This window comes from Hemicordylus capensis, chromosome 3 (genome assembly GCF_027244095.1).
Source record: "Hemicordylus capensis ecotype Gifberg chromosome 3, rHemCap1.1.pri, whole genome shotgun sequence".
Taxonomy (NCBI): Eukaryota; Metazoa; Chordata; class Lepidosauria; order Squamata; family Cordylidae; genus Hemicordylus; species Hemicordylus capensis.
In genome coordinates this window covers 260,057,031-260,071,861 of record NC_069659.1, presented here as the reverse complement: position 1 = coordinate 260,071,861, position 14,831 = coordinate 260,057,031, and the positions used below count along the sequence as shown (strand labels likewise).

Genomic DNA, 14,831 nt, shown 5'->3' with positions numbered 1-14,831 from the left:
ATCTTTATTGAAAGTGGCAGGATGTCTTCTGCACATATCAGTACTATGTCTGAGTCAGTCACATTATACACTCAAAACATTATACACTCAAAACTCACAACTGCACCAGACAGGCCACTGCTTCTTCTGAATCTGACTTCTGCGTCTTCTGCCTAAGGACAGGCTGATGCCCCGGGTTGACCTCAGGCACTGGCAATCAGAGTGACCATGTAGAGTCTCATCGTTTCAAGGGCCATGGAGACCTGTACCAACTTTGAGACAGATTGGGACTCAGCCCTAGAGGGCAAATTGATGCACACATAGCTTTAAAATATTGTTGACCAATGGCTGAGACTTGGTGGTATGAGTGGTGCCAAACTACTAAGGATTTTGCAACTATAGGAAAAGTATAGATGAGCACTGTGGGATCCTAAGCTCTAAACATAAATTGCTAGCCTAGGACAAGATCCAAAGTTAAACACTTTTAATGCCCATTTCAGTGGGTGAGTTAAGCACATCCTTAATTCTCTTCTATTGAGATCGATGAGTGGTGCTTATCTGTGCTTGGATTATATCAGTTCATTTCTCCATGCATTAATTGGGATCTGTTGGATAGATAAATTAATGCTGTCCATTAGAGACTGCAGTCTACAAGTCAGTTAAACCATCAATTAAAATCTATAGTTTTATTGTATTTTAAATTGTTTTAATTAAGTTAATGTTTTAATGGTATTATATTGCGAACCTCCCAAGGACTTTTTTGTATGAGGCGAGGTAGATAGATAGATAGATAGATAGATAGATAGATAGATAGATAGATAGATAGATAGATGTACTTGAAGTATGTCCTGTTAGAGATAATTTGAATTATATAACTAATGATATTTGGGATTGCATACCTCTGTCCTAACCCTAACCAGCATAATGCGGGCAGTACAGAATCACCCACCCACCCACCCACCCACACCATTTCACCCACCCACACCATTTCAGGGCCTGAAATCACCTGGCAATGATGCTGTTCAAGAGGGCAGTACCAGTACTGCTGACTCTTGCATGATCACATGTCACAACATCCTCTTCCTCCTCCTCCTGTTCAATTTTCTTCTTTTATTGCAATAAAATTATAGTATGTAAACATAATCAAGGATAATGATAATACATGTGAATAAACCTGGTTGGGGGGTGGGTGGGGATTGGGAAGTTTGTTTTATCTAAACCAAAATAAACGTCTCTCCATCTCTGATAGCTTTTAAAAAGACTCTTAAGACACATTTATTTATGCAAGCTTTTAATTAGATTTGCAAATTGTGAACTTGTTTTTTAAAGCTGTTTTGATGTTTTAATTGTTTTACATTTTTATGCTATGTTTTTAGTAAAATGCCAAGAGACATGAGTTTGGGGGCAGTATACAGATATGCTAAATCAATCAACCAAAAAGATTCTCTGTTTGACTGAACTGAGATATTTATCCATTTTAATGGAAGAAGAGTAACCCAAAGTAGAAAAACTAGACTTGAAAGGCCCCAGCCTTCTTTGTCATATTTAAAGATAACCATGATGCAGTCCTAAAAATGATTTCCGTTCTACTGAAACAAATGGAACAAGCTAGTTGCAACTAACTTAGGTCTGGTCAGTTGCTTCCAGTGGGATAAAGTGATGATTAACTACTGGGACTAAAGCCATTGGCTGACATCCTGATTAATGAAGTGAGGAAACAGTGGGAGGCGGCACTTAGCTCAATCAGAGGCTTCCCCACTATCACAGCCTATGGATGGGAGTGGGAGAGGGAGCAATTTTCACTCATCCTTCTTATCTTTGGAGATGCTCTGTGCCAAAAAATATGTCCTTGAAGGCGGCATGACTCTTAGGGATTTTAGAGCACGTCTGGAAGAGAGCACTTCTGGAAGCAGGAAAGATCAGTGAACATTGCTGTGGCTCTTGCTGTGTCATCGCTTTGTTAGTCCAGATGTCAGCCATTATGTTTTATGAAACTGGATTTTTTTAAAAAAGGATTTATTTTTAAAAAAGTATTTGTGAACTGCCTAGAGTCTTTGGAGTCAGGCAGTATATAAATCAAATAAATGAAATAAATACATTTATTAAGAACAAAAAAAAAAAAAAGGTTGACAGCTGACACTTACTTGACATGTGATGAATGAGTATGTGAATACACCACCACCCATATGTACGCATCCACAATCTATAAGATGCATTCTGTCAGGTTAATAAGAGTTTTGTAACAGGGTAAATACATCCGGATCAAGAAACATATCCAAATATTGCATTCCAAGACTACCCATGTATATACATTATCATGATGTTGAGATGTGTCATAAATCTAGCTGTTTAATGTTTTAGATAGCATGCTAAATCTTGGCTCTTTACTCAGGCTTTTATATGATTGTCTCCGCTGCTGCTCTTTGTACTTTGTATTTTGTATTGTTTTTATGCCTGTGTTTTAAATTTTTAAATCAGATTTGTCTTATATTTTTAGCTTAATATTTTAACTGTCATTTTTAAAATCTTGTTTTTATATTTTGCTGTAAACCACCTTGGGATTGTTTTAATGAAAGGCTGTATATAAATTTAACAATAAACAAACAAACAAACATATAAAATAATACTTTTTATTGGAGCACCATGAAACTCCAAAGTTACAGACTCTGCATTAGAGATGTGCCCAATAAAAGGTGCCTCTTTATTTATGTTATGTTTCTTTTATTCTTGGTATATTAAAACCCACCAACAACATTATATCTTTTGGCTCGTTCTTTACTGTAAAATGAAGGATAATGCAGAATGGATTTTGTTCTGCACAAATAGATGTCATTCCTTGTTACTGTAGTGTCTGAGGACTTTCAAAACATTTATAAATATCTTCTTCACTGCATTGTGGAAGACCGAAATTACTAAAGGAACCACATCTCATGTTCCTAGAAGAGAAGAACATTATGCTTACAATGGCGGCGAGTAAATGGACTAGTTACTCCTATGTCTAGCAGTATTCACTTGTAGGTGCTTGTATATTAGCAAAAGATAACAATCTACTCCATGTTTTTCATGTCTGTGTTCTAGAACAGGGTGTTATGGGCACCACAACATATTAGACTCAGAGGTACCAACCCAGAAGTATAGGGAATTCAGGCCTGTGTCTGATTTCATTTTATATTAAGAGTTCAATTAATGCCTAGGCTCAGGGTGAATTTACACCCCAGATCTCAACTGGTCTGTGAGGGAAGAGGCAATCCAGCATTGTATTGTGAAATGGGTACTCAAGGAAGCACAAAAGCCAGGCCCGAACAATCCAAATGCTAATATGTGACTCACTACCAGATAATGTCTGAGGAAGAGGCCAGAGGCTGATCTCCCCTCTCCTGTTGCAAGAAGTCAGCGTTAATCCTTGTCAATGATTAACTCAATTGCTCTCTATAGAAATTTAACATAGGTAGATGCATACAAAGAAAACACCTATAGACTTTAATTCATACCTTACTAACACTTTAACACCTTTTGGGGGTCAGGCTGGCAAATCTGAGAAGATGACCATTTGCAGCTCAGTGATGCAGATTTGCTTTGGGCAATGTCCCCCCCTTCTAAGTGCACAGTTAACAGAAGATGAGATTCAGATCTCTCTGGACTGGCCAATATCCTGAATAATTAAAAGACATTGTCCAGAAGGTAACAGCATTGTCATCCCTTTTTGGGGACCCAGGAAAAGATGAGATTTGAATAGACTCTATGAGAGATCAAAGGAAAATACAACTATAAAGAATGAGGCTACTGGACAGAGAGTTAGCAATCTTGTGCCTACATGCAAGATCTGCTCACGAGCAATCCCAGAGTCTGCTGCCAAGCCGCGGGGCAACAAGCAGGAACTCTGTTCATGGACAGGAACTGTCTGTGACTTCTACTGCGCAGTGAGGCAGTAGAAGTCAAGGCTTCCCCAGCCATGGTGCTCTGACTCTCAGCAGTGCTCTGAGCAAACTGCATGCTTGATCCAAAAGCTCCTGTCTCCAGCCAGAAGCCTCGCTCCTTCAGCTGAAAGATCCACCGCTCTCAAAGCCTCTGATCCTGGTAATATGCTGCCGCTACAAGCCTTGAATCCCTTCATCCCTTCCCCTTCTTCTCCCTTCCCTTCGTCCCTCTACTAATTCCTGATCTCCCCAAACCATGCCAGTCCTCAGCCTTCCTTACCCCCCCCTTTTTCTGTCTATATCTGAATTATATTAGGCTTTAGGAAGATTTAATACACACACACATGTTAGTTAGGAACACGGGTTGAACATTGGTGCTGACTAGGATGTTCTGTTTAAATACTGTTAGTAATATTGATAGAGTGTTTTGCTTTCTGCTCTGCTAGATTGATGTTGTTATTCTTTTATACTCAATAAAGCCCATTGAATCCTTTTAGGATTGGTTTGATCTCCTTTCTTCCTTGCGCCCAGATCCTACATGGTCACTATATAAAAGAACTTGTTCACTTGGTGACACTATGAGACAGGCCTAATTTTGTATGCTAGCTAATAAGCATATTTAGTATATAAATCAGGCCTGGACCGCAACAAGGGCTCCACAACTCCAGCCCTTCTGCAGATGTTGGATTACAACTAATTCCTATCACTCCTGACTATTAGCCATTGTGGCTGGGGATCATGGGAGCTGTGGCCCCAAACTAGCTTGAGGGCCGTAATTGTGCAGTCCTGCTCTAGCATTTTAAAGACAAATGATGACTTAGGCGCACTACCTTAGCTAATGGTCAGGGGTGGCTCAAGACCTCTGAGCCCCTGAGGCAGGGCACCAAATGCTCACGTATACCTAGCTCCCTTTCCCCCCCCCCCTTTAAAAGCAGGGGCAGAATGGCATATTGCTTCTTCACATGTGCCTCAATCTGCTGCCTGAGTTGACTACCTTGCCTTGCCTCACAGGAGGTCCACCTTGGCTAACAGTTGCTAGTATTTATGTCTTCCAGTGAATTTTCCCCATTTCCCTTGAATTCAGTTACATGGCTGGTCCTAACTACCTCTGGTGGCAGTGAGTCCTGTTTGCCTCCAGTGCACTATGTGGAAAAACAAGCTCAGCCTGCTGGAGGTGAACTTCATCAAATACTCTTGCTTACGATTGTTCATCTTCTCAGTCCTCCTTGTATCTCTCCCCATCCTCACTGTGTTAAATCACAGCCTGTCAATGTACTTCTGAACTCCTTTGTGGAGTTGCATCGCTAAAGCGGTCAGAGGCATTTGTAACTCTAAGATATTTCAGTTGTCTGCCAGCCTGCTGAATGAATGGCCATGACCAAGAATACAACCCTACTCCACTGCACATCAGCTCAAACCCTGATTTGGAGATTTTATTTGCTGGTTCCATAGAAATGGATTTCTAGCACAAGACATAGGGTTTGTAAAAGCATGGCTTCCTCTTTTTCTTTTCCCTTCCTAGCCAAGGTTATCTGCTCAAGTGTGTTTAAATGATGTTGTTTGGCTTATGGAAACAAATAGGTGTCTCCTCCCGCCTTTTTAGTGGCAAAATGAATTCTACTGTAACTCCGATAAAACTCAAGTATGCTAATATTCAGTCAAGCAGTTGTCTATTTATTTCTGTTTACGCCAGCCGCTCCATTAGCAACTTTTCCTTCCTTGTTTTCCTTGAGAATGCTAAATGGTTCAAACATTTCCTAAAAATTAGTTGATTAGCTTGTTAGGGCACATTTCTGTGCCGAGTTCCTTTCACAGCAAAAAGAGAAGATGAAGGTAATTTTGTTTGCAAGGAACATATGATTGGGAGCTGACTGTTGAAAAGATACACCATGTCAATGTAATGAGGGAGTGTAATATCTTCGTTTGCATCAATATGGAAATAACAGTGCAGTTTGACAGACCTGATGCTAAAGGCAGTGCCAGAACGCTCATTACGCATTCAGCCTCTGATTATGAAAAATAGCGTGTTTTCTTTTAAAGAGGAATACACATTATCAATCAAACTGCACCAATTATTTCCAAAAGGGATCACAGCTAAGCAGGCACAAGGTCTCTTGAAATATAACTGCACCTGAAAAAAAGAGGCGCATTTCAACGTATATGATAGTTTAATTTCATGACAGTTGAATTAATTAGCCATTTTAAACCTTCCTTTCTGATTGGCCGCTCTACCCAACACTCCCCGTTAACAGGATGCCATGAGATGGCTCAGCTTTTCGTTACTGGAATACATTGTAGCGACACAAAACAGATCATGATCAGGGAGGGCTGGTCTCAGTGTTTTAAAAAAAGTTAACATTATTCAATCAGAAAATGGAGATTCTGTGACTGGGTGGATCAGAATGTGTATACCTAATTTTTTAACCTACTGAAATAGCAACATTTTGTATTATTGCACAGTTGGAAAATGTTGGGAGTAAAATGGCAGAGAGGTAAAGATTCATGAGGCACTGGAAAGTGTGTGTGTGTGTAGAGCCGTTTCTACACATTCATTTGCACACAAATGAATGTGGAGAGGATTGGTTGGGATCAGGTCCACTAACATCATCCCTGGGCACACATCCAACCTTTTTGTCTGCACAGTAACTACCCAGGTACATCTGGATGTCTTGTATGCTCAAACTGGGGCTTGGACACTTGGAGATCAGGAATGTTGCTGATCAGCCTCTCCATTCATTGGTACATGAATGAACGTGAATAAAGTGTGTTTGTTTGTGTGTTCATGTGCATATGCACACAGAGGCCTTTAGGTGGCTCATGGAGAAAAAAATGTGAGAGAACCCCACCCCAAGGGGCAACAGCATCTCAGGTTATTGTTTTTATCCTCATTCTAATATCCCACTAGAACCTTTGCCATGAAATTTGGGTTTTGATAGCTACTGTACCTTCATATGAAACCTCAGGCACAAAATAGGTTTCATCATCTGAGACTATTTTGAGCAGGAGATAATTCCAGATAATGGGGGGAAAGTATTCCATAGTGTTCTGGGCAAGTACCTCTGTGTGTTCTTGTTTCCTCTCCCCATTTTTTCCTCACAGGTGCTTAGGTCAGTTGAACTGTTCCTTTATCCTTTTTTCTTCCTGCCTTATAAAATGCACACTGTCTGCCTTTGTGACTGCCTTCCAAAGCACAGGATGAACTCTTATTCATGTTTTGTGTTTTACTACATACAATGGGTTATGTTTATAAGAAGCACTAAGTCTCCATTTTTAATTCAAGTCAACAGAAGCAATGATTGACTGTTTGGTACCTTGTAATATTATACAGTTGTTATCACGTATAGTGGGTGACAATCCTGAACCTCCTTTCAAGCGTTTACACCTTATTGAATTCATTGAGATTGATATAAGCTTGTTAAGTAAGTTTTGGAAGTCAAACACAGATATTATTATAGGTTGTTCACAAGCTCCACTTTTGAAGCAGAGGAAGATCCTTTATTTTGAAGCACAATCTCTGCGGCTGAATCAGTTGGAAAGAATGCGGTCCCTGTTAATTGAGCACTTCACTTTATGTTCTCCAAAAGGCATACTTTCAATAGCTTAGGTTCCATTACATGCCTATCTATCTATCTATCTATCTATCTATCTATCTATCTATCTATCTACCGACCTACCTATTGACTAACCTACTGACCGACCGACCAGCCTGTCTGCCTACCTACCTACCTTCTGTATTTACCTTAATCCAAGACTAGGTTTTTCCAAAGTTTTTCGATATTAGAAATTCAGAGGTCATCTCAAATTCAGAGTCCTGTTTCTTTTGAGTAAAATGAGGTATACAAATCAAATCAAATAAAATCAAATAAAATCAAATTAACTTTATTATGGTCCGAGACCAGCATAGTGGAGCAACACTAGTGGAGCAACACTAAAGTGGACTTTAGTGGAGCAACACTAAAAAGTAATTATAAAATGGCATGGTCAAAATTAAAATCAACATTAGAATTGCATTACAATTATTATAGACTATAATTACTGTAAACTATAATATAATTAATGATAAAATTACTGAAACTATTCAAAGTTATAAATTATTATTATTTAATTAGTATTATTATTTATTGTAGACTATAAATACTAAAAACTGTTGCTCTAAAGTTGTAGAGATGACTATAAAACTACTACTAAAAAGCTAATTCAATACTCTAAAATCAGTATAAATCACTACATAAGGAACCATAACACTATATTATCACTCTAATATTAAAATCTATTGTATAATACTCAAAAACTGCTACCTTCAAAAACTATGAAATTACTAAAATCCTAATGTACTAACATGACTAAAGCAAAATGTATAAGAAAGGAGCACTAGCGGATTGTATCAACAACAGATCAAATCTCTTCAGAATTGGTGCGAGGTCCTGGCCATCATAGTCCGGCGGATCTTACATGTTGCCACACAGAACTTGGCGGTGTTAAACGTGAAGACCAGAACTTCATCAGAAAGTAGCATTCAGGTGTAGACAGGGTTCAGGTGGTTGGGATACTTGCAAAGCAGCAGTGAATAAACTTGGCCCGAACATCTCTATTAAAGGGGCAAAGGAGAAGTACATGTTCTGTGGTTTCTACCTCCCCAGAGTCACAGGGGCAAAGTCTTTCTGCCATTGGGATCTTTCTGTATTTGCCTTCCAGTACAGTGAAGGGAAGAACAGGACATGGGCGAGGGTAAAGATTCTTCTGTGGCTAGGGGTTTCCAACTGTGACAGATATGTGGCAGGGAAGGGAGAGTACCTGCAGCAATCAGGTATACAGTCATCCCTTGCCAACCACGGTTTTACCAACCGCAGTTTTGAGTATATGTGAATGGGAAAGTGTGACAGATCTTGCCAACCGTGACCTGAGTATCCGTGTTTGGTGAGGTTTTTTTAGTGATTTTGGAGGGGTTTCAGTGATTTCGGGGGCTTCAGAGGTTAGATTTGCTCATTCCTCTTGGTGACCCTTGCTAACCCTTGCTGAACTTGCTGTGCCTTGTCATTTTAAAATGCCTTTGAGTTTTTTAGGGAGCTCAAAAATGTTCAAAGGTTTGGTCTGCTCATTCTTCTTGTGACTCTTGGCGATATTTCAGGATTTGTTTTGTTGTGGTTTTTAGAAAGAAAAAAATGGTATTTCCCGCCTTTATTTTTAGGTCTTTTTGTGGTCATGGTTCTCCTAACCCCCTGTTTTCCATAGACTTTAATGCCTCACCAACTGCGAATTTGCCAACAGTGAGGTTTTGCCAGAATGGAACCTTAGCAGTAGGCAAGGGATGACTGTACTGTATTTAAGCTCTACGATTCTTTCATTCATTCAGAAAAATAAATAAATTTCTACTGTAAAAGGGAGTCCTCCTAAATTCAGAGTAACCTTTGATTCGGGTAAATACGATATCTATCTAGATGAGAGAGAGAGAGAGAGAGAGAGAGAGAGAGATTGAGACTGAGATCACTGTCGTTTATAAGCAAATATGATTGCATTCCCACTCAACCCTATGAGACAATGGAAAAACAACATGGCAACATAGAATAACTGAAATAAGCAGCCAGAAAAGCTTATACCACCATCGATTGATGAAGGTTCTCATATCCATGAATTATTATTTATTATTTATTTATTTATTCGATTTATATACCGCCCTTCCAAAATGGCTCAGGGCGGAATTACAAGAATTATCTTGTAGATCTCAAGCAATGGGCATAAAGTCAAGCAGAATTTGGAGGGCATATCTTTTGAAAGATATACTGTATTTCAGGGAGGAGCCCAGTTATACTTCTCCCCCCCCCTTTGGGATATATTTCCCGAAATCTTAATTAGCTAGCTTTATCTGGTAAACTAAAGTTGTATGAAAATGCTAGATTCTGTTAAGCTACCTCAAGAAGCTATTGCAGCTGCAAACACTGGCCTAGACGGGCAATAACAAGTAGGGATGTGCGAACCGGTTCAGATCCTAACCGGTTCGGATCCAAACCGATTCCGGTTCGGCGGTTCAATCCGAACCGAACCCCCCCAGTTCGGTTCGGATTCGAACTGAACCGGGGGTGGTTCGTTTCGGACCGGTTCGGACCGGTTTGGACCAGTTCAGACACCTGAAAATTGGTAGTATGGTAGCTGACACCCAGGGGGACCTGTCATCCAAACCCCAAAGCAATCGGACACTCGTACGATTTTTTATGAATTTTTGAAAATTATTTTTATTTTTTTCTCATAGGATATAATGGGACTCGAACCAGGACATTATTACCTATTGTGTAGCACCCATGGGCGCCAACAACCATGCAAACCCTGAAGCAATCAGACACCCCTATGATTTTTTATGAATATTTGAAATATTTTTAATTATTTTTCTCATTGAGTATAATGGGACCTGAACCAGTCCATATCCCCTATTGTGGAGAACCTAGGGGCACAAAATCAGGGTGGGTGGTAGACAGGCAGGGTTGCCTACCACCCAAAAAATCCCAAGGCAATTGGACACTCCTCTGATTATTGGTGAATTGTTAAAGTATTTTTGAATTCTTCATAGAGAATAATGAGGATAGCAGCAAATGTATAGCTTCACGTCGGGGGGAAAGGGGTGTTGTAGAGTGCAGTGTGGTGGCTGGTAGTTCCTAGGGTGGGCAAGGAAGCTACCTGAATTATTTGAAAGGAATTGGGCAAAGGGGTGATTTTTGGTTAATTGTTGAAGTTTACGTGTCTTTAAGGTTTCCCCCCATTAGATATAATGAAGGGTGTATCGCTTCACGTCGGGGAGAAAGGGGTGGCCTAGAGCGGTGTGGGGTTGGTGGTAGTGCCGGTTATGGGCAGGGAAGCTACCTGAATTTTTTCAAAGGATTTGGGCAGAGGGCTGATTTTTGGTTAATTGTTGAAGTTTACGCGTCTTTAAGGTTTTTCCCCATAGAGAAGCATTGAGGTGTCAGCAGCCCCATAAGTTTACATGGGGGGTGCTGGGGTGGCCCAGAGCGAGTGGTGGTGCAGTGCACATAGGGTGCCAACCACCCCCATGGGTTTCTAACCCATGGGGTACAGGGTTCTCTTGTTTCTGAGGTATTGAGTGTGGATTCTATGATAGCAAATGAGATTTTCAATGAGACACCATGAATCCACTCTAATATGCTATCATAGTGCTTCAGGGTTTGCATGGTTGTTGGCACCCATGGGTGCTACACAATAAGGAATAATGGTCTGGTTCGAATCCCATTATATCCTATGAGAAAAAAATAAAAATAATTTTCAAAAATTCATAAAAAATCGTACGAGTGTCTGATTGCTTTGGGGTTTGGGTGATAGGTACCCCTGGGTGCCAGCTACTATCCTAGCTACTTTTTGAGATCCGAACTGAACCAGGGGGTGGTTCGGACAAAACCAAAACCGAACCACCCCCTCCCAGTTCGGACCCGAACCGAACCGGGCAAACCGGTTTTATGCACATCCCTAATAACAAGTACAGGCAAATTGCTGTGTGTGTCTCCCCCCCACCCCCAAGGCAACTTGTTCAGTTTCTAAGCAAACTACAGTACATCTGGGTGCTTTCCAGATTGCTACTACAGTGTCACTATGTGTCCGTTAAGTGTGCTACTGTACTGTCTGTATTTAAAGTCCCTGCACTGTCAGCAAGGGGCTGTTCATATTTCTGATGCCTCCTTTTGGGTTTTATCTTTTCATTACAGTGCTACAACACTGAAAAAAAATTGTATTTTCCCATTGTAGGAGGTTTGCGCAAGCTAGTAAAGACTGCTCCCCCTGCTGGTGGCTTTGTGCAACACCCTTTATTTATGGTTTCAATACAATCCTGCCAAGCAGAAGTAAACTACCACTGTTGTAGCGTGTAATCTGGAAAGTGCCCTGGTGCATATTTTGGGATTTAAAAACTATTACGCCTTCTTGTTGTTTTTCAGATCGCAAGATCAGTCTTACTATTTCTATATTAAAAGAATGGACAAAAACACATTTTGGGGGGAGTATGTGGGGAGGAATGCTGATATAGATGCTGTGAGAGTCAATGCCAAAGAAGAAAAAGAAAGGCAAGGTGAAAACAGACATACTTTCACAAATGTGGGTAACAGTCAGAGCACACCTTCACTGCCTCCCAAGATCTTTGTTTGCAGGGTAGAGAATGTACATTCAAAACACCTACTGGACTTTGGAACATGGGTCTTCATTCTTAATTTAATGGGAACCTGTCCAATTAAAACAAGTTAGACCCAATTTAAAAAGGCTAAAACAGGATGCAAAAAATTTGATGTGTTTGCTTTCAGGTGAAGACATGCCCACTGGTACACATTATAATTACTTTAGTCATACCTAATACCTATTTGTTTTGTACATTCCTATTGGTGGAATGGTGCTAAAATATTCCTATAAGCAGCAGGGTGTATGTCGTGTTGGAATTTATCACCACTTCCCAGGTAGCTGTGTCCCTTGTCTTCAACTTTAACAACCTGCCCAAGGCATGACAGGATAGTAGCACAACACATACCTTGACTTGCTATCATGCTTATTTAGCTCAGCTGAGCCAAAGGTGTTGTGTTCACTTCTGGCCTAGAGTGGCATATGAGAGAGAGAGAGAGAGAGAGAGAGAGAGAGAGCTGTTTATTATTGCCCGCCTTACTTTCAGTAAACATATTCAAGAATGAAGCTGGCAGACCTTTTGGTACAATGGAGACCCAAATTACCTATTACATGTGAAAGGAAGACAAGAGGAAGAGAGTGAAGCCACTACAGAAATGTGCATAATGAATGTAGGAATTTATCTGCAGTAAACAACATGAATAGCGGCCAGAAACACCGCTAAGATCTTTTCTTGTTTCAATGGTTTGGCTTCTATTATGCTTTATGCAGCAAGGGTTTAGAGACTAAAGACTGCACACTAAAACCACCCCCCTAAGAATATGCCAGTAGCATTTATGTTTAATATCTTGCAGGGAAAATCATTGCTCATTTCAGGTTTTTAAGTATAGTTCAGGAAATAACACAAATTAGAAACTTTCCTTCCTCCCCCTGTCCCCCCCCCCCCCCCGCTTTTATCCATCTGTCCCTTAAGAGTTCTAAATGAAAGCTACGGTTTTGTAAATATGAAAAAGTCAGTTGATCATGTAGGGTTTCAGTCTGCCTTCGCATTCTGAGGTCTCTAATGTCAAGTTGTCTGTAATTTGTACTGAACCAGAAGCAAAATGCTGCCTGCTGTCACTCGAGTGTCAATGGCTTCTCTGCAAAACTGAATCTCGGTGACATTTACACATCCTAAGGACCTGTCTGAGCTTTTGCATTCCACTGAGATGATGCAGGAATAACTGTTTTCTCCAGGCTTCAAATCAAAGCTCTTCTGGCATTTTGCAGCTTGAGTGAAGAACAAAAATGATAACTTGTATTGTAACTGACCTTCTGATTCTGGGGAACAGCTCTGTGCTACAGATAAGCTGGAGAGAATGCCGTCAATTTTCAGGTGCTATAAAAATTACTAACAAAAAAGAAATGCATTTGATGATGAAATAATTTGGGGAACTTGTTCATGTACACACACAGTACGTTAAGCAGTTCTTGTATAAACTAAGAGAAAATGTTAGATAGAAACCCTCTCTATTCCTTTCCCAGGAGTCATAGTAACATTCTCACAGAACTTGGGTGTAGTGTTTCATTCATACCACGACAATGAGCCTCCTTGTTTTCAGGCACATTTGCATATCTTGTGGAAAACAATGCCATGAAATAAACAAAAGGTTCAGTAAATACCCTTTTAGGATATTGTTAGCATGATAATAGATGTTGTTCGTGCTACATTGTTGTGATATTGAATGATTCCTCTTATCGCCCACCATTATTATAGACACACCTGTTTAAACTAAAGTGTTCCCCTTCGGGGGCCCATCTCCATCCCTGTCCATTCAATGAAGTTGCAGTCATTTGCAGTACTTATGTGTTGCAATAGTTTCTATGACAACAGGTGATGATGGTAAAAGTAAAGAATTGTGTCTTGATTTTTATGGGCAGAGAGATAAAAGGAACGGATTGCTGTAGGAAAGCTTTCTCTTTCAAGCTATTCATATTTAACAAATGATGGCAGCCATATGAAAAGCAAATAATGTCAATTATTATTACCCTGGATGTTTTTATATTCCTCAGGCTCTGATTTGCCTGAGGATGTTTCTTCACTGGGATGTACTGACCAGTATATTTGCTGACCTCAAAGGCTGAGCATCTTGAATGGCATTAGTGGTTATGGCAGATTTTCACTAGATAAGCTCAATCAGAAATTAGAAAAGCTAATTTCCCAAATCCTTTCCATTTGAGTTAAAAAACACATATTACTTCAGTAACCTCCTACTGCATAAAAATCTAAGGATTTCTGATGGGATTTTTTAAACAACAACAACAACAACAACATGAAAATAGCACCTATAACCATGTGTTGGATCTGTTATGGAAAAAGGAATGTTACAAATCTGTCTTCAAAATATTTGTAAACAATAAGTGACCTCATTGTCTCTGCTTTTCTCCAATTCTTTCATTTTCAAAAGGGTACATTTTAATTAAAAGAAGTACATTTTCAAGTTACATTGTAAATGTGGGCTGAAGGCCACAAGGGCTTGATAGTAAAGCTTCCAGTAATCATGGACAGTATTGTTGAAAATATGTGTGTCCTCCTTTCTGATTCATGTAAGATGGTGAGGTGAGTGAGGGCTTCTGGGTAGAAATCTCCTGCTTGACACACTCTGAGCTTTTGTCAGTTTGCCCCTCTTTTGGCAATCCTTGGTGATAATGCACATATGGAACAGATCTGGCAGGCTGGACCTGTGACATTCAGACATGGCTTTGAGTACTGACAATATGGCTGCACTATAGTCATACTAATATACAGAACAGCATCTATGCACTCTTTGGGGCTGGCTGTTCCTCCCC

General features: G+C 40.0%; 1 long non-coding RNA gene across 1 annotated transcript; it reads right to left on the bottom strand.

The window, feature by feature from the left end:
• Window positions 1–7,821: 7,821 nt before the first annotated feature.
• Window positions 7,822–14,253, bottom strand: LOC128351216 (uncharacterized). Its single transcript, XR_008319647.1, has 3 exons — window positions 13,314–14,253; window positions 12,412–12,473; window positions 7,822–9,330 (listed from the first exon to the last, which is right to left on the bottom strand). It is a non-coding gene; the product is annotated as an uncharacterized LOC128351216 (long non-coding RNA).
• Between the last annotated feature and the right edge of the window lie 578 nt (window positions 14,254–14,831).